The sequence below is a fragment of the Amblyomma americanum genome, chromosome 4 (assembly GCF_052857255.1).
Source record: "Amblyomma americanum isolate KBUSLIRL-KWMA chromosome 4, ASM5285725v1, whole genome shotgun sequence".
Lineage (NCBI taxonomy): Eukaryota > Metazoa > Arthropoda > Arachnida > Ixodida > Ixodidae > Amblyomma > Amblyomma americanum.
The window spans coordinates 191,901,379-191,921,467 of NC_135500.1; the positions used below are offsets into that span (position 1 = coordinate 191,901,379).

The window sequence follows — 20,089 nt, forward strand, 5'->3', positions numbered from 1 at the left end:
CCTACAGACCAACCACTTCGTCAAACCCTGACTGGATTTTTTTTTTCACTTGCGCCGATTCGCGCTCGGTAGCACATTCGGAACAACTTCGGACTTCAACGATAGCAGTGCGAAGCTGCTGGCTAAATTCATTTGATCACAACTCCCGGACATTGGACATAACGGGAGGGGCAATATACCAACGAAAATACGACGTTCTCGATGGCAGAGCCAAAGTTAGGTGAGATGATAACTGAGTCGACGTTCGTATTTCTGCCTATAGTCTTATTCCCGCGCCTTTTCTTTCTACCACAGAGAGCCAAGGTGACCAATGAAAGCCGGCTATCGTAACACGTAAGGCACCACGACTCGCGAGCCAAGAAAACGGCAACATACACCGGAAAAGGGCACAGCCACGGCCACGGGTCAAGGCGCGAACCAACGCGCAACGAACCAGTTTAACAGAGCACGAAAGTAGAAAACAAGGAGCAAGAAAGAGGACGCACACGAATGCAACGCATTAGCGCGGGTCGTGTTTACGCGTATCTCGGCGGATAGAAGCCGCTAGGCAGCTCGGGCAAAGCAAGGCGACGCACGGGGCACATTAACGGCCCGACGCCAAAGACGCGCGCCAGCAGCAAATGCGACGTCATTACTTACACTCGGGGCGCCGATCGAAGTGACCGATTAAGAAAAGTCGCCGGTGGGATTCCCTACCAGCAGCGCGCGCGAACACGCCGTACCGAGGTAAAACCGAACCAATCGGGGGGAAACAACATTCGAGAGGCGCAAAGCGTCGGAGACAGACCTGCGTTCTCGGCGTCGTCACGGCCGCCCGTGTGCTCATCATCTACGAACTACCGTGAAAACCCACGCATTACACGAGCACACATGTCGTAATATACTGCCATCGGCGCGATCTGATAAGAAAAGAAAAAAAAAGGAAGCCTCGATTCACGCGCACAAAGCGGCCGGAAGCACTTAGGGAAAACGTGTTCAGTGTTTGCGCAAAGCTCGGAGCTTATTCAGCTGTCGTCGAGGGGTTCAGGTGTCGCAACAAAAAACGAAAAAAGGCCTTTGTTCGATCCCCCACCGAAATGCACAGAAATATCCGCTGCCTTCTTTCCAGCGCACACAGTAATCACTGTTGGGATATTCACACACATCTATACGAAAATCGAGGAAAACATAACGCAATGTGTACTATTACTATAACTGTACATATCTTAATTACTGCATAACAAAAAAAGATATATCATCCATAGCATAAGGCTATGACAAAGTAGCTGCAACGCATACGAACGCGCCCCGAACGACTCGCGATTAACCGAGAGCAGAGCAAAGAAGCTGCGAGGAGGTTGCGGGCAGAGGAAATGCGCCTGCACCTCTGCAGTGACCGGCGATGCAAAATTTGCCCTCCGTGATCGGCAATCCTACACATACAAACGTGAAAAGCACATATTCGTGTAAACAAGACGCGAAAACACGTTAACCCTGCAGCACATTAATTCGCGACTCGGGCGAGGAATCTTCAATTTCTTACATTCCGGTTTTTACGGCGCACTCAAATCCGAGGAGGATGAGGGGGGGGGGGGGGGGGGTGCTGGACGCGCGACCACTTACGCTTACAAGAGCGCGAGCCAAGTTCAACCCGGCACCACATCGATCAGGGCGAGCTAGAGAAAAAGGGAGGTCTTTCCCCGGCTACGCTTCCTCGCTCGAGGGCGTGGAAAACACACGCGCTCCCTGTTGTGCAAGGCACGTATATGCCTAACAGCAGCGCGCGAGGGGCAGCTAACAGCCGCAGCGTGTGGTGTATATTTCCACACACACGCCGACGAAGCGTCCGTTCCAACTGCCAGACTACTCGGCAGAGTTTTTTTTTTTTTTTTCGCTTTCCTAGTCCAAAACCATCAGGTTCGGTTTTCTCGTTCGCTCTCCGTTGCCGCGGCCAGCGCTAAGCGGTTTCCTGCACGCTGGTCTGTGCGGCCGGCCCCGAGCGCATGTCCCGCATGCCGCGGGGGAGGGAGAGAACGCGCATGCGGATGCCGCCGCGACAACTGCGTAAACACGAACGACGACCTCACAACACTATTTCCCGAAAAATCGCTTCGCGCGCGTTCCCGCGGAAATAAGATTTTGCGGTCAGCGCCGCACATGGACGCACGGTGCACGCCACGCAGCCTACTTATATGCGGTCAGATCTACGTGCGTGGAAAAGAAAAAGGAATAGTAAGGTGCTGGATGCATCCACGGGGCAAGCGAGAGAGAGGGAGACCTGGCGTGGCGTGCGAGGCTCTTGTGGAAACGCACAGACTTGTTCGTCTACAGTGTGTTCGGTCTCTACAGACTTTCACTTCCTTTTTTTCCTTTACTTTCACCTTCTGCGGGGTGGGCCGTTAAAAAGCAGCACGCCGCCGTTACCGGTGCCACGCTCCTTGAAGAGCTATGTGAGAGGCGTTTAAGCTTTCGGATCGCATCAGAGAGAAAATTCCTTCCCTGGCACAGCGAATGTTACTATAGTGGAAGGATGTGAGATTTTTACGTGCGAGAATTTAAATGAGCAATGGTACGCCAACAATAGATATGCTTCGGGAGGATGGAATACACACCTAAAAAATCCACGCCAGTATACCCGCCAGAATAACCCCAAAAAGAACACGTAGATTCGCTGGGAAAATGAAATGAAATTGGTTGTTGGGGAAAGGAAATGGAGCAGTATCTGTCTCATATATCGTTGGACACCTGAACCACGCCGCAAGGGAAGGGATAGAGGAGGGAGTGAAAGAAGAAAGGAAGAAAGAGGTGCCGTAGTGGAGGGCTCCGGAATAACTTCGACCACCTGGGGATCTTTAACGTGCACTGGCATCGCACAGCACACGGGCGCCTTTTTACGTTTCGTCTCCATAGAAACGCGGCCGCCGCGGTCGGGTTCGAACCCGGGTGCTCCGGATCAGTAGCCGAGTGCACTAACCACTGAGCCACCGCGGCGGGGGCTGGGAAAACCGCCTAGCTCTACTATTGTTCTGCAATGCCCAGACTGCCCAGGCTGTCAACCAGATTCCAAAGGCCCGCGATTAATACAGAAATCGGTACCAGGCCTCACGTGAGGTGACAGAAGCATTCTTCTATCCTCGAAGACGGCGAAGCGTGTGTGGCAAAGGCTTCAGTGAGCCTCCATAAAAATGAGATTGCGTTCCTGGAATCGTGCTTGCAGGGCGACTGACTGACTACGAATGTATTCAGCTTGTGTTTTTGTTTGAATGGTTGGGGCACGTGAAAAGTCGTCACGCTGGTATCTGTTGAAACATTTTATTGTCATTTTTTATTGTCATCTTTTGAACTTCCGGGAGTGTTAATTGTTTTTTTGGGAAAGGAAATGACGCAGTATCTGTTTCACATATCGGCGGACACCTGAACCGCGCCGTAAGGGAAGGGATAAAGGAGGGAGTGAAATCATTCTCGTTTTTGCGCAGCATATAAACGCTGTTCTTTCTGAACAAAACATTCAGTTGTTAGTCGGCGCAGTGTTTGTCTTTCCTTGTTCTTTGTCTCCGTCTTTCGCGCTGCTGCAGTATCAATACACATACAGCGGATGAACAAGAGAAAAGCTGTAAACACTGTCCGCAGCATCACTGTTGCAGAGGTGCGAACAGCCGCCGACACGCCAACAGCCTGTCGGCTAACATGCTCATGACGTGCCCAAAAGTGCACAGCCGTGAACGGGAACCAGTTTCAGCACCTGTGGTAACTTGTGGGCGAGCGAATAGAAACAATACGTTTGCTCGTTCATCTCCAACTACCGCCACAGGCTGGCTACCTTTTTCCGTGGCCCATACTACATCCCAACCCTCCCACGGTACAGTCTAGGTGTCGCTATCCTTATAAAAAAAAGAAACATTTTCTGTTGTCACAACAAATTTTCCTGTAGTACTTTGGGAGCAGAAAACAGAAATTCTTGTACTAACAAGACTTCCTGTAGTATTGAGCAGTCTCCTGGAGTAACAACAGAGCCAGTTCTGTCGCAACAACAGACAACTTCGAAGTACTACAGAAAAATCTGTCGTAACGACAGGATGGCAAACAATTGTTGTATTTTGGGACAGGCTCTGTCGTACTTTGCGACTACTGCAAGTGTGGGACAGTTACCGCGCCGTTCTTCTGTTCGGCACTTCTTCCAGGCTTCTAGTGGTCTTCAGGAGGGCTGTGTAATCGCTCACTTCGCGTTAGATCTAAAAGTAATTTCGTAATTAATATCCCATGTTTATACGCGGCACGATGAGGCTGTGAAAGGTCCATATCGCACGGAATCGCACACCGCCATTATATTAAAACGGCAGTCCGTATGGGAAACCAAAGCAGCACTACAACGGCGACACACACTAATCACAAAAGGGGCTCCAGAGCCCCGGCGACAATGGCGTCGGCGCCACTGTCGTGCTTCGTCAGTGTCAGTGCTCCGCGCAAACGAGCACGAGTCGCCATTATTAATACTGAAGGGTGGTTTACTGCGGCGATGGAAGCGTTCGGGGCGGGAACGTGTATATGCGCATCCAGACCGAGTCGCAGAACGCAGGGTCGGGCTCGAGCTCAGACGTCCGCAACAGCCGACAGCTGTTGTTGTTAGCCTATCAAAAGATGGCACATACCCACACTGGGGGATCGGCCAAGAATCGGGTGGCTATTCACCTGAACGCAGTTAATAAAAAGGAAAAGCACGTGTGGGAGCGCAACACCGGTGAATTCTTCGTCATGAACAGAAAAGGGATGAGAGTTTGATCAGACGGCAGCTGATCAAGGCAGCAGCCCAAGCAACTTCGTCGTTCTTGGCGTCGGCGCACTGTCGTCTTCCTCGCTATGGCAGCACGTATATTATTTTGTCAATGAGGTATCAGGCGGAAGCAGCAGCTTCTATTAAAACTCAACATACCCCGGTCTTCATTCACTTACTTCGCTACTTTTTTTTTCTTTCCGGCGCCTCTTGATCCTCTCATAAACAAAATAAGAAAAGAAACTGCATTGTGCCGCATGCCCTGTGTACCCGGAATATATATACACGTTGCGCCGACAAACATTGCACCTGCAGCTGTCCAATTTTCGCTACAAAGGATAAGAGGCTTCAGGTGCGGAGCGGGGCGAGGAATGAGTCCTATTGCACCCACTTCAAAAGGAGCGGCGAGTATGGCATATACGTAGGCGAGCAGACCCCGGCCCGCAGTTCCGTACATGGATACACCCGGGCACACAACACAATAAGCGGCAGCATTACATAGCGCCGTCGGGCGAAGGCCGCGCTGTACAACGGCGCCGCCCCAGATTCCGCTCGATATAGTATTAGCGTCAATCAGTGCGTGCCACGGCGACGGCGATCGCTCGGCGCCGATAGAAAAGTGTGCGCCCGCGGCAAGCCCCGCATATAAGGCGTGCCGAATGCCGAAGAAAAACTGCGAGTTGTGTTTGTGTGGCATACTATGTCCCGTGTTACATATATATAGACCTGCTTTCTACAAACGTCGTCACGGAACGGTGAACGCTCAGCGTGGCTCAACAACGGCTTCGCCGAGTTCCCCGCGGTGAAGTAGGGCGGTGTGAAGTATAATCGCGGAGACGCACAAATTCAGCCGATCGAGGAATATCAAACGCGCGCGCACACAAAAACATGCCGCATGCAGCATGCACCTCCACAGTGATAGGCGGAAGTTTACGACATGAGAGTTTGCAGGTAACAAAAAAAAATATTTCTTGGAGATGAAGAAAATCAGTTCACTCAGAAATCTTGCCAGAATGAGGGGGGGGGGGAGGCATGCGCGCTCAATAACGTTGGAACTTATGTCAGGAGACAACGTAGCGAAGCAAGACAAGGAATCTCTTTTTCCGCACGACCACACCTCGTATTTTTGTGTGTGTGTGTGTGTGTGTGTGTGTGTGTGTGTGTGTGTGTGTGTGTGTGTGTGTGTGTGTGTGTGTGTGTGTGTGTGTGTGTGTGTGTGTGTGTGTGTGTGTGTGTGTGTGTGTGTGTGTGTGTGTGTGTGTGTGTGTGTGTGTGTGTGTGTGTGTGTGTGTGTGTGTGTGTGTGTGTGTGTGTGTGTGTGTGTGTGTGTGTGTGTGTGTGTGTGTGTGTGTGTGTGTGTGTGTGTGTGTGTGTGTGTGTGTGTGTGTGTGTGTGTGTGTGTGTGTGTGTGTGTGTGTGTGTGTGTGTGTGTGTGTGTGTGTGTGTGTGTGTGTGTGTGTGTGTGTGTGTGTGTGTGTGTGTGTGTGTGTGTGTGTGTGTGTGTGTGTGTGTGTGTGTGTGTGTGTGTGTGTGTGTGTGTGTGTGTGTGTGTGTGTGTGTGTGTGTGTGTGTGTGTGTGTGTGTGTGTGTGTGTGTGTGTGTGTGTGTGTGTGTGTGTGTGTGTGTGTGTGTGTGTGTGTGTGTGTGTGTGTGTGTGTGTGTGTGTGTGTGTGTGTGTGTGTGTGTGTGTGTGTGTGTGTGTGTGTGTGTGTGTGTGTGTGTGTGTGTGTGTGTGTGTGTGTGTGTGTGTGTGTGTGTGTGTGTGTGTGTGTGTGTGTGTGTGTGTGTGTGTGTGTGTGTGTGTGTGTGTGTGTGTGTGTGTGTGTGTGTGTGTGTGTGTGTGTGTGTGTGTGTGTGTGTGTGTGTGTGTGTGTGTGTGTGTGTGTGTGTGTGTGTGTGTGTGTGTGTGTGTGTGTGTGTGTGTGTGTGTGTGTGTGTGTGTGTGTGTGTAACTGTGTACGTAAGCATCCGCCATGCAAGGTGCGCGAGCGTTTCGCGTGGCTACATGTCAGGCTCGCTTAAGCGTGGGGGCCTGAAGCGGATGACGCTGTTGTTGTGTTGTGTTTTATGCCACATAGGCAGCTAAGGTCACCACGCGCCAAGCACAAGGTAAATAACAAGTTTTTGCTGAAATTTATGCAACTGTGAAAAGTCATAGGTGGTGTAAAGGGTCTAAAACGTTAGTACTACCTAGTGATGACATAGAAGCGGACGATGCGTAGCGTACAGGACGATGTGGGCTGAAAAAGACCCAAGCAGTGCGGCGAAGCAATTCACGAAGTGGACACGTTTATGTTTAGGAGCAAGATAAGTTTTTGCTTCTAGAGAGCAGCTTAACGTATTGTTACCAAATTACTCTACTTCCTCCAAATTTATACAACTGAAGGAATATTCATACAGAAACTTTTCATAGCGGCCCAGATGTCACCCGATATCATTTTCCAGCGCCACAATTTTTCTTGGGTAGCTGATGAAGCGGATAATATACTGCGCTGTATATTCAGCAAGAAAAGCAAGGTTCGCACATGATTCAAGAAAAGGAAAGGATTTCCCGACATTATGTTACGTCAATCGCCGCAGCAGAAGTGCGGCAAAGAAGCGGAGCTCTTATTCATTCTCAATAGCATAACTGTTTTCGACCCAGACATGGCCTCACAATGAATACGCTACAGAAAACGTGCTATAAGGCGGGTCGCTTCACTTCACTCATTCCTCCAAGCGGAGAGGGCGAACGAATGACCATTGTGGCGATGCTTGTCCCCGGAAGCACCAGCGCTGAACTCCCCATTTCCGGTGACCGGCCGGACGTCCACAGAAGGAGCAAGGGGAAACGAATCACACCACACCGTAGCGGCGGACTCTTCCCAAACGAAAAAATACAAAATTTTCTGTTGTCACGACAGATTTTCTGCAATGTTTTTTGTTTTTTTTTTAAGGCGAAAGTCTTTCTTGACTCATGAGTGGCGTGGACGGAAGTTGCAGACGGAAGTTTGGGACAAAAGTTTGTGGACGTTAGTTGTCCGCGCGAACTGTCACTCAACAGTTGATAAGCAGTATACATGTAATGAAACAAAAATACAAATAAAGAAAATGAAAAACAAAAATTAAATAAAAATAAAATATACAAAGAAAAAATAAACTGAAAATAAAAATAAATCAATTTTTTAAAAAGAAAAATGGAGGAGAAAGAGAGGGACAGGGAAAGGCATTCGCAATTCCGCTCATATGCAGACAAGTGCGAACCTGTAATTTTTTGCCCACGAACTTGTAGTAACAACAGAATTTTGAGTAGTTGCAACAGAAAAGTACTGCGGGAATACAAATTACAGAAAAAATACTACAAAACAACAAAAATCTGCCGTTATAGAACAAAGCGACTCAACGTTTTGTCGCAAATTGGATACGGTTCTGGCGTTTTTTTTTTTTTCGACTGGGTTGTATCCCGATACAGCGCAGCTTACAGCCACATACAACGACCACTGCCAAGAACATCTAGGAAGAAAAAGAACAGGCCGCGCTGCCGTTCAGCCAGCTCAATTAACGCCTGCGTCGTCGGAGACACAACCACCGGCAATTCCCCAACGAAACGAAACGATTAGCCGCTGAAACGCCGATAAAACCCCCGTCGCACGCGGTCCGCGGCGATCCCCATCAAGAGGACATGTGTTGGTTAACCTGGGCGTCGCTGTTCTGTCCAGTTCAGCCCCTCCGTGCATATTATACAGGCGTGGGAAACTTCTCGCTTTTATCCGAAGTGGCGAAGGCCGTCGCTGGCTTCGCAGCCCCCCGATCGTTGACGTTCCGGTGTTCTTGACGCTTGCGGCTGTTTTGCCGATCTTAAAATGAGAAAAGGGGACAATGTTGGCGACGAGCCCGCAGTGCGTAATGACGATGAATGCCTATGTCAGTCGTGATTTCCGGCCATTACGAGGTTCGTTATACAAGCCGTGCTCAAAAAAGATTTTTGTCGCCACGCTATAACTTTTGTTTCGTAATTATCTTTTCATATATACTCAGCACCAGGTGCAGTGCACGCCCACTTCGCACCATCGCAACTGATGCGCTCCTGCGAAAATGGTCGCTGGCGCTATAAACTCTGATTTCAAATTTAAACTCCGCAAATTCATGATAAAGCTATGAATAAAAGCACCAAACTTACCAAACATATGTCGTAAACTATAGAGGCTGCAAGACATGTTGCCCTCTTGTTTTTTTTTGTTTTGTTTGTTTGTTCATGCCCTCTTGTTGCCCTCGTTCTTTCTTTTTTTGCTACCGCAGCGGTGGCCTAGTGGTTTCAGCATCCGCCTCCCATGCGCGAGGTGCGGGGTTCGATCCCCAGTGCCGCCTGGTACCCACCGGTGATACAGTGGGTACAAGCTTTCCCCTCGTCTGGTGCTCAGCTTATTCAGGGCGAAAATGCTTGGCAAATGGGTCTTTGACCCGACCTTGAGTAAACGAAAACACCTTGTGCCATGGCGCACTTTGGCCGCTGCAGATGCCCTTGCGCCATAAAAATCCATTAGCATCATCGTTTGCTCACCTTTACCATTTTAAATAAACACAGGCGGTAATTCCCGACGCATCCACCCGCGTCAGTGCGTATAAACGGGTGTGATGTGCATTGCTTTTAATCCGGTCGTTATCAGCAATCACTCTTTTTTTTTTCTTTTACATAAACCAGGACTTTCTGTAGCACGGCCTTGACTTTTCGGACAAGGATAGCAGCAAATATCATGGGAAGAACAAGCTAGCAGTTGCGCATCTATCTCACCGCGAAATGTCTACTTTTATGATGAAAATTCCCTCTGAATATATAGCGGACAAAAAATGCACAAAAGCAAGGAGAGATAGAGCATTTTAACGGGACGACTACGACCCCACCCGCTCACTCGAAGTACTAAATGCTTGGCACCCAAGAGGCAGCAAAAAATAAAAAGGAAGAGAACAAAAAACTCACGGAAAGAAAAATACACCGCTGATAAAGTAAAAAACAGGACAGAGTTGCACAGAATCGCTAACGGAACGAGGAGTAGAGCTGGAAATCCGTGCAGCTGACAATCGTTATTCTTCGTCTCTCACTGAACGCATGCACGCAAGCACACACACACACACACACACACACACACACACACACACACACACAGAGAGAGAGAGAGACAGAAGCAGACTTAGTAGCTGATTACGTGTGCAAATGCGATAGCACAGCCGCTCGCCAAAGACAACCAAACCATAGACAACCACTGTGTGGCCCGCTACCATGAACACCCTTGCATGTGTTGGTTGACGGTTCGACTCCCGACTAATGGCTGGCGCAAGTTGAGAATATAGCAAATCAGTGCTAGATCTCACACAGATTCGAACGCAATCAGTCCCGCACCAGTGCGACAATTTTGGTTCCCACAATCTTTGCCCCGAAAACCGCCGCCTCACCGAGACTGACAGCGACACAACTACGCCGGGAAAACGCCTCAACAGGCTCATTATACTATCCCATAAGAAAGACGCAGTACATCCCGCATCGTACTAGGGTTACAACCCGAAACCGCACGCGAAATTAATTCGTCCCCATTCCAGATGAGGAGTCGGAGCATTCTTAGCAGCATCTTCCGAGCGCGTGCTGGCGATGATCGAGTTCACGGCTCAAATCGGTGGGGAGCTCCGCGCAGCCTTCAGACTCCAGAGGTCAAGGTTCGATTCCCGGTTCGCGCCAAGATGTGCACGGCTTTCTTTCACGGCATTCGTTACCTGACAAACCGCGGTGACGGGGCGTTTTGAAGGCGAGGCGTTTCACTCGAGAAAAAAAGGTAAGACAGACAAAAAAGAAACAGTACAACTGGCGAGTGCTGACTACGCACACGGGGCCTCCTACAGCCACAGAGACGGCAGACAGCGCAGAGGCCGCGCTCTCGTCTGCATAGAACGGCATCCGACCCGCGCTGACCTTCGGCTCAATTTCCACGCCGCGGCTCAGAACGCGCGCCAGCCACACGTACGTGGAGGAGATGGAGCATCGCGCGATCCGACGCGCTGCTCGAGAACGAGGAAACCGATCGTTGGCCGCATGAGGCGTACGCGGGCGCATCACGGCTGTGTGTGTGTGTGTGTGTGTGCGCGCTGCAGGCCACAGCTGACGCTGCCCCATTGATCACCGCCTTCCTTTTCAAGGGGCGCTTTTCCTGTTTTCCTGACGGCAGCACCATCATTGTGTGCTACGTGTGCGCACTGACCACGTGCGCGCGCTTCAGATTCTGCTCGCGAGCAGCCGACCCGCAAGCGCGCAGCGCCAGCACTCCTCTGCCTCGCGGAAGCGTGTATACTGCGCTTTGCATCCACTCTGCTATACGGTAGAGAAACATTCCCAAAACTTGATAACCCGATTTCATCTCTGCCCGTCGCGGTGGCTCAGTGGTTAGGGCGCTCGACTACTGATCGGGAGTTCCCGGGTTCGAACCCGACCGCGGCGGCTGCGTTTTTATGGAGGAAAAACGCTAAGGCACCCGTGTGCTGTGCGATGTCAGTGCACGTTAAAGATCCCCAGGTGGTCTACATTATTCCGGAGCCCTCCACTACGGGCACCTCCTTCATCCTTTCTTCTTTCACTCCCTCCTTTATCCCTTCCCGTACGGCGCGGTTCAGGTGTCCAACCCTTCGCTCCCTGCTTTATCCCTTCCCTCACGGCACGGTTCGGGTGTCCACCGAGATGTGTGAGACAGATACCGCGCCACTTTCTTTCCCCAAAAACCAATTATTATTATTATTATTTATCCGAAGTACCCGGGTTCGAACCCGACCGCGGCGCCCACGTTTCGGTGGAGGCAAAACGCTTGAAGCGCCCGCGGCCACCGCCACTGGGGTCCCGAACTAGGGACCTCCACCTAGTGCTTGTAAGGATCGGTCCCTTACGGGTTGATCCAAACATACCTCCTGTCTCTTCCCAATGTTTTCACCCCTCCCCCCCCCACGTGTTTTGCGATGTCAGTGCACGTTAAAGATTCCCAGGTGGTCGAAATTATACCGGAGACCTCCACTATACGACACTTCTATCTTCATTTATTCCTTCACTCCTTCCTTTATCCCTTCCCTTACGGCGCAGTTCTGGTGGCCACCGAGATATGTGAGACAGTTACTGCGTCACTTCCTTTCTTCAAAACCAGTTTTCAATTTTATTTCATCTCCCTTCGTTCCTTTCCCTTTCTGCTTTTCATTCTGCAGTGGCGACACACGCCATCACGTTTATTCGATTACCACTTGCGACTGTAGAACAACGGTCCATAAGGATAACACACACCTCAAAACACACGCTATAGGAGCTGTTGTGTACAGATAGTGCTCGTGCCCAGACGCCATATGTACGTAAACATTCTGTCAAGCGAATAAAGCGGTTGCTGCGTAGCCTAGCTTCGATGAAGTGCGCAGTTGTCTCGGCGCATCGGGTTCTGAGCGCACACTGCCTGCCTGGCGCAGCCGCCAGCCGGCTGCGACTGTACAGCTGTCGCCACTGAGTATTCGGCTGCGATCGACACCTTATACCTGTCAAATTTTATTACCTACAAAAACATCGTTTTCCGCGCTTATATAATGATGAAAATTCTGCGATCTCGTCGTAATGCAACAGAGTGCAATGTGGCATGCCGTGTCCCCAAAAGCGTCAAGAACTCGTTTTTCCACGATGACTACGCTACTTGCTAACGTTTCATGGTATTTTTTTTTCTTGCAGGATGTTTCATTGTTGCGCAGTGCCGCGGGCACTGCCCCTAACTTTGCATCAGCGCAGAGCGGTGCGCGTGCTCCGGCTTTGGAAAGCTCGATCGTCACCTTGACGTCCCACCGGCACGACCTGCACGGTTTCCTCGGCTGAAATTCGCAATACATAGCTGCGCCTCAACGCTGGTTTCAAACCGACTCGGCACGGAACAGCAAGTCTCGATTCACGATTCGAAGTCGATTTCGCAGCTGGCCGCCCCACACCAGCTGTTGTGTGCAAGTGCTGTGCGCGTGTGTCGCGGTGGTTTCTATGTTTGTTGGCGCACGCGCGCAGCCTGAACAATTGAACTATAATTTGTAAATAGTGTATATATGCCCTCACCCCTATCTCTTTCCTGCTATCCCCTCACCTCTCTCGTTTCACTTCTTCAAACTGCCTGCTATCCTTTATTTCCGCTACCCCAGCTCAGGTGCCGCCGATTAGTGATGGCAGATGCCGGGGTGAGCAAACATCTTTTACCTTCCTTTTGTTATTTTAAATAAATAATCACTATATAAGTCGATTTCGCCGAAAACCGCGAAGAAAAAAAGATGCATGAAAAAGAACACGCCGCAAAGTGACAGCAACAGCCGCGTTGCATTCTCCCCGGGTGGCCCCGCGCCAAAGACCACCAACTCGAAGCCCGCCCTTCACACGAATGCTGTCCAACGCCAATCAGCGCGCGGACGCTTATTCCACGTGACCAACCACATCTGACGGCCGTCACACAACGATGACGTCACTGAGTTTCGGGTAAGTGACAGCGACAGAGACGCCAGCCTCACGAAAGAAGCTCCCTCGCACAGCCACCACCGTGAGAAGCAACATTCCACGCTGAAAGCGCAATCTAACCCCAACGATCCACCAGCGGCCTCACACACGACCCAAGACACGAGGCTCACACGGGTCGGAGAAAGTGTTACGCTCCAGCAGGGTCCAAGGTGTACGCAGTCACGACTCACTGCATGCAGCGGCGATCGAGGGGTGCGCGTGCCTGTTCACTACACACACACGGCCGATGCGATCACGGAGACGACGGGACGCGGAAGAACCGAGCGACGACGTCCCAGAGACGTGTACGCACCGAGAGAGAATGGCCCATGCACGGACCCCCGACAAGAGCAAAAAACACAGTAAACCGACGCGGAAAGAAGGGTTCCCAAGCGCGTCGTCGACAGTTGCAGGCAGACATCGTACGCCCCGAATCGGCCGTCTCCTTGCGCGTTGACGCGCTCTTCATAAGCTTCCTCGCTGATGGAGTGCACGCGGAAGCGATACCCTGCGCACAGCGCGTGACGGCGAAGAACTATTCCCCCGCGGCGAAGAAACTATTCGCGCGCGACTCTTGAGTTGGAGAATGAAGTTCGCTGTCACGTCTGCGGCTGTACAATCTCCCAGCCACGAATGGGGTCTGCAGGTCCGCCACGCGCTGTTAACGGTGCACTCAGTGGACGTAGAATGGGTTTTCAAAAGTAAATAAGTTGACACACCACTGCTTGTTTCGAAACTTTAAGCAACATCAACTGGATTACAACGCAAGTTATTGTATATTAAACCCTACAACGCTGATTTGAAACAGCAATAACTTTTTTAACGTACCGAGACCATGCGTATACCGGAGATCTCTGGGTAGCTTCAGATTGCAATACTGTGCAGCTCAGCGTATGCGTCAGCAGTGCTAAGCAAACCCGACATGCACTGTTATTTCCGCGTGCCCAGATTTGTCAGCCACAGAAACAAAACAAAAATCGCTCTATCGTGATCGCGATCCGTCCTTTAAAAATCGCGCCCGTCGCAAACGTCAGCGCGAAAAATCACGAGCAGAGAGATCAAAACAAGTTCGAAATAATAACGGCTAGGCTCCCTCTCTCTCTTCGCATGCTTATCGAACCTCTACTGTGTGATAACTGGCATTGTGAGGCGCCATATTCGCTTAATGAAAGGCACACATGACGAGTAACATACCTCACACATAACTGTCCTTTTTCATTCTGTCTGGCTCGCGAAGCGCTGGCAAAACACACACACAGCGCTCGCTGTAGCGTAAAACTGGTCGTTTCCCAATCGCTTTGTCCGCACAAGAACCGCTGATGACGCCACGAGCTCTATAGTTTCATCGCTATAGCTTACACATTCCTGAACATCGCTGACAACGCTGCGGGGAGGGGGTCAGCGCACTGTCCGTCGCGTTAGCCTCGCATACGGCGCGTCGCGTCTACGTATGCCACGCGTGTACGCACTCCCGTCCCCGTGTACGCATCACAAACACCCCGTGTGCAGCCGCATGAGTGACGACTGTAAAACGCTGAGCACAGCCGCCTGGCGCGTCCTCCGCCGATTCCACGCATTGCCTCCAGGAGCGCTTGGCCATTGCAGGTGGGCGGTACGCGACTGTTGTTTCGCGCCCGCTAGAGGGCGGGAGATCTTGGTCTTTTCTTGCTCTTCCCATTTTGGTGCAACACACATAGCCAAGTTTCTCGAAGTTCTTTATAGCGCTACAAAAAACAAGGACACAGGAAGAAGTACACAGGACGGGCGCTGTGTATAGCGCTATAAAGAACTTCGAGAAACTATGCTTCACCAACTAGCCCCACAACGTGTTTTGTTAAGTGAACACATAGCCAAAAATACATAAAATTGGAGTAGCTGCCCCATTTGATCCTGTGCAAGCAGCGATTAGTCCAGGCTTCTGTGAGCAACAGGTAGGATTAGCCTTGCGATTATTCTGCCGACAAAAGCTCCAATGTAGCGATCTTAACTCTTCTAAGCGGATCTTAGCAGAGATTATGGAGCTTTCTTTATTTCTAGACAAAATGCAATGAAAATGCACTGTCTTAATCAGTTTATTACGCTGATTTCAAATGTGTGACCATTTTGCTGATATGTCAAGTAATTAGACATTTTCATTCCTTTATTTTGCAAAAACAATAGAAAAAAACGCTGATCAGAGAACTATCATTAACATGTGGCTAGATAGTATACAGTACAAGGAATACACTGTAGTAAATACTTTTTTTCATTAGGACAATATTAACTACTTAACAACTTGCTGAATTTCAATGTAGGGAGGACTTGTTGAAGAGCAGTTTAAATTGGAGTGCACAAAAAAATCAGCGAGCATAAATCGAGAAATCGTTTCCCAACACTGTGCAATAAAAGTTGCACCTTTATCTGTTCTAGATGCAAAGATATGCTCTTTGTAAACTAGAAAGCAGCAAAAAATTTGCGTTTTGAGAAAACAAGGAAAGACAGAAAGAAATGAACTCGTTCGCGCCTTATAAGGTGGAGTTACAGCGAAAATACTGAACCAGAGAAGGAATAAATTCGTAAATATATAGAAGATGAGATTTCGAAAGCGACATTTTCAAAAAATTGATTTTTTTCGCGATTTTCGGGCCCTCAAGGCTATATTCGGATACAGCTCAACAACGAAGCGGCCAATGCCACTTAAAAGAAACCCTCCAGCCAATGACGTTGACCGATTCTCATGACGTCGTGGTTAATGCCCTTTGACCTGCCAGCGTGAAATCGCGAGGGGTAGCAGATGAAAGAGGAATAGCTATGAATTAATCGGTGTCAACAGTTGTTGTTAGTGGCTATTTATTAATAAAAAAATAACAACGGAAGGAAAAGATGTTGCTAATGCCGCGGCATCTACCATCAAAACCTAAAGCACCTGAGCTGCGACTAGCGGAAATAAAAGGACAGGAAGAGGGAAAGAAAAGGGGGAGAGATAGTAAGAAATGATAGAGGCATACATAGGGCGGCAATATACACTATGTACAAATACAGGAAGTGGAAATAAGGGATCAACAGCGCCGTCATGAAAATCGGTCGACGACGCCATTGGCCGGAGGGCCTCCTTTGAGGGGCATCTGCCGCTTTGTTCTTGAGTTGTATCCGACCAGTGAATTAGAGTCTTGATTTGGGCTTGTTGGTCAGAATTCATAATACGAAGCAGCGCGAATAGACAAGGCCCGACACAAGACGACCGGACTGGCGCTGGGTGGAAAGAGATCTGTTTGTTGTAAAACTGAGTAAAACATTTTTTTTTTCCTTAGCTTCTGGAGTTCTATACGTGAGAATATGACGTGGTCTAGTATTCACACTTCGTTTGATCTTGCTTGATGAAACTGAAGTTGTGTGTTTCAGTTGTGCGCGTACGACACGAAGGCGATTTAAAATTACTTCCACGAAGCGTTCTTGACAACCACGTGCCCTCCATTCCTCGATGACCGATGTAACTGCAATTTGTTTCTCAGTTCGTTGTACCGCGAAGGCTGCTGATTTGCTCTCAGTTTATTCTGTATATATATTGTGCCATCTTTATACGGTGCATTTACTTTTTTTTTCCCCATTTCGGCGCTGGAGCGAGTACAGCACGCACACGCGTCAGCTCTCTTGTTACCGACGATCCCCAAGTGGATACATATAGACCCAGCGGAACTTAATTGTCCTCGCGTTTCAGCTATTATTACCTCATGTGCATTGCTTTCTTTAAGGAACAAATGGATACCGCCCCGTGGCATCGTGCAGTGCACGATGTCGCGCCGAGATACCACGCACCGTTACGTGCTTTTAAGCGGTCCACCTTTCACTTCCGTTCCGTTCACGCGGGCCTCCACAATTAAATGCGCTCTCGTTTTCCGCGTTGTCACTGAGGACCGAAAAAAGAAAAGAAACCGGAAACCAGGAAACGCCGAAAGGGACCCGCGGCGAAGAAAGTGACACGCGAAAACAACACCAACATCCCGCGAAGCCCGCCTCCACTCAACCCCCCCTGCCCCCCCCCCTCCCCCCCCCCCCCCCCACACACACAAACTGGACAGCGGTGCCACGAGAGAGAGAGAGAGAGAGAGAGAGAGAGAGAGAGAGAGAGGTCTCTACTGGGTGGCCTAAAGACCTGGGAGGCGTAAAGACTTCTTTCAGCTTCCTCCCTCAGAAAAGGAAGAAAAGGCCCGTTTCGATGGCGCTCGACAGTCACGACCCCGTGCACTGGAGATTTCTTCTCCCCCCCCCCCCCCTCTTCGCTCAATCTCTCTCCATTCTCAACCCACAACCGCGCGACTTCGAAACGACGGCCATGCAGGATGTCGAAAAGCGAAGCGTATAATACGCTTAGGCAACCCTTCGGCGCACGGAGTCACAAAGGACGCCAAAGCAGCCGGAATGAAAAGGCATAATGCACACTGATGAAACGAGATATACAAGCCGCGGGGTTTGGAGAGCGCGCGCTAAGCGACGTTTATTTCCCAACAACGCGTTAAGCGGAAGGCGCGCAGTTAAGGCCGGTAAAAAGCGGCACGCACGATGCCTCGAAGTGCTGCACGGTGCGAAGAATGGGTATGCGGAGAAGTGCCCCGAATCTCACAAGAAATGGGAGACAGGCGGTGTTCACTAAGACAGGCACGGGACATCGTAAGTTTCGCCGACGTAATATAACAGCCAGGGGCTCTGACCACGGTGAAAAAATAATATTAATAATAATTAAGTGCCACTACACAGTGATTGGGCAATGTGCAGAGGCTATGGTTGTACGTGATAAATGATAACCACGCTTATACACTTTCATCGCAACCTCTAAAAAGTCAAATCGAAGACACACTGCGTAAGCAGCGGAGATGCAAAAGTATTCGCGAAATGCAGTAAGGAAATCACGATAAGTTGGCGATCGCACTGTGTCTCATTCCGCGTACGATAGTGTCCATAGACACAAGAGGCGCTTGAAGGGGTCTGGAACGCCTTTCACCACATGTGCTGTTTCACTCTCCTCCGGGTCACAGATCCCTGCCGTCTCGATCGGCATCGTTATATCTAATTGCAGATTTGGTGCAATGCTTCTGTTATTGAGCGTCCCCGCGATCCGAGCTTATTAAAAGTGTATCGAATTAACACGAAGTAACGCAATGAGGCGACCCGGAATATTCAGTGTTCCCAAGGTAATGCATGCGCTCAGTCACAGTATTACGCTCCAACGAAACGAATCCAACTGCATCGTTTCATTTGAGGGTCACTTAAGCAATGTCAACATCTTTTATTGTTTAATGTTATGTTCGACGTATCGTTCATTAATGTATAACCTTTTATTGATCGGAATGTAGCGCCCCCCTATGCAATAAACTCCTGTGAAGGTCATTAGGGATAACAAGAGTGCATAAAAATAACGGAACACCTGTAACGCCACTAACACAATGTGCTTCGGGCGAACAACCACAGCTGTCTCATAGCCGCTGAAACTAACTGCCGCTATCCGCTACAAGCGGACACTTCTCGGGAGATGTGCAGATGCGACTGCGAGAAAGAGAAATTAAGTCCATCTGCTTGTTGAACCACAAGCGACGAGCTGCGAACGGCGGTGAAGATGGTCCCATAATTAACCGGACCCAAATCTGGGACGGGGCAACATGTTGTAGATTACACGGCTGCAAAGTTTCGTGCGCCACACATATCCACGCCCAAAACCGAACTTCAAATGCCCGCAATTGCAGAGGGGGAAAAAAAGCAGCCGAGAGTCCGGTTCCATTTGTGTGTCGCGTTCTTCTTTTTTTTTTTCAAGTTTCGCTTTCAACTAATTAAGATTCCTGGCGGCTCAAGAAAGTGGCTCCCGGCAAGATACCGTCGGACACAAATCGGCAGGCGACCGCGCAAGACGTCATATCTCGGTGGTTCCCGTTCATTCGCTTTCGCTCGAGACTCGATGGCGCGGATGACGAGGTCAGGGATCTCGCGTTCTACAGCCGACGGTGCATGGATGTCCGTGCATTCGAGAGGCCGCGGGCAACGTCGAACCTGCTTGTCCGCCTGGTTTCACCCAAACTCACGTCCACTGCTCCCTTGGTGTGCTACCCATTCCAATTCGCCCTTGCAAACGCGCTGCATGACACAAGGCCCGTCCGACAGATCTCTAATATTGTTTCTAACTTCACCTAAGATATTACTTGGCTGTTGTTATTTAACTGACGCCGCTAATCCACCTGCCTATAAGCGCAATGACTCATCATTTTCCTCAAGTGCGTTGTAATCAGTCAAATTTCAAAAAAAAATGTTTTTTGGGGGAAAGGAAATGTCGCAATATCTGTCTCACATATCGGCGGGCGAGAGAGAGCGAGAATAAACATTTATTTCTAAAAAGGAGACCGGAGCGGAGTGTGGGTGGGGTCCTCAGTCCAAGACTCCAGTGGCTTCCGCCGACGTTTTGGCAATGGCGACTAGCGGCTCCTGGTCTTCCAGGGTGCCGATGGCCAGCGTCACCTCCCACTGCTCCAGCGTTGTGCGGCTTTAAGTGGTCCGGTTTATCTGACACATGCCCATGTAATGTGCGTGAATGTGGGTATATACCACCACACCAAGGACATATATCTGCGTATAACGTTGGGTGAATGCGGTGTAGGTGGTGAAGATTGGGGAAAGTAAACGTTTGGATGCGTCCTCAGGTGCTAGGAATTCTCCGGGGAAAGTTTCTTATCGCGGTGTACACCCTGGGATCCGCACCTGAAATTCGGTGTCGACGCACGCATTTATTCGGTCGCGAAATTGGCCGCTGGTGGCGGCACCTGCATTGAGTCTTTTGGTCCTCTCTATCTTTTTTGAAAGCT

General features: G+C 50.0%; 2 protein-coding genes across 4 annotated transcripts in view; one reads left to right on the forward strand and one right to left on the reverse strand.

Moving 5' to 3' along the window:
* The window catches only part of LOC144128900 (tudor domain-containing protein 3-like), a 142,054-nt gene that overhangs the window by 28,526 nt on the left and 93,439 nt on the right, over positions 1-20,089 (reverse strand). The gene's annotated exons all lie outside the window — the stretch shown is intronic.
* LOC144128898 (uncharacterized) overlaps positions 14,781-20,089 on the forward strand; it is a 46,575-nt gene continuing 41,266 nt past the window's right edge. Inside the window, exon 1 of the mRNA XM_077662684.1 lies at positions 14,781-14,870. The gene's annotated coding sequence lies outside the window, so the exon portion shown is untranslated. The remainder of the gene's footprint in view (positions 14,871-20,089) is intronic.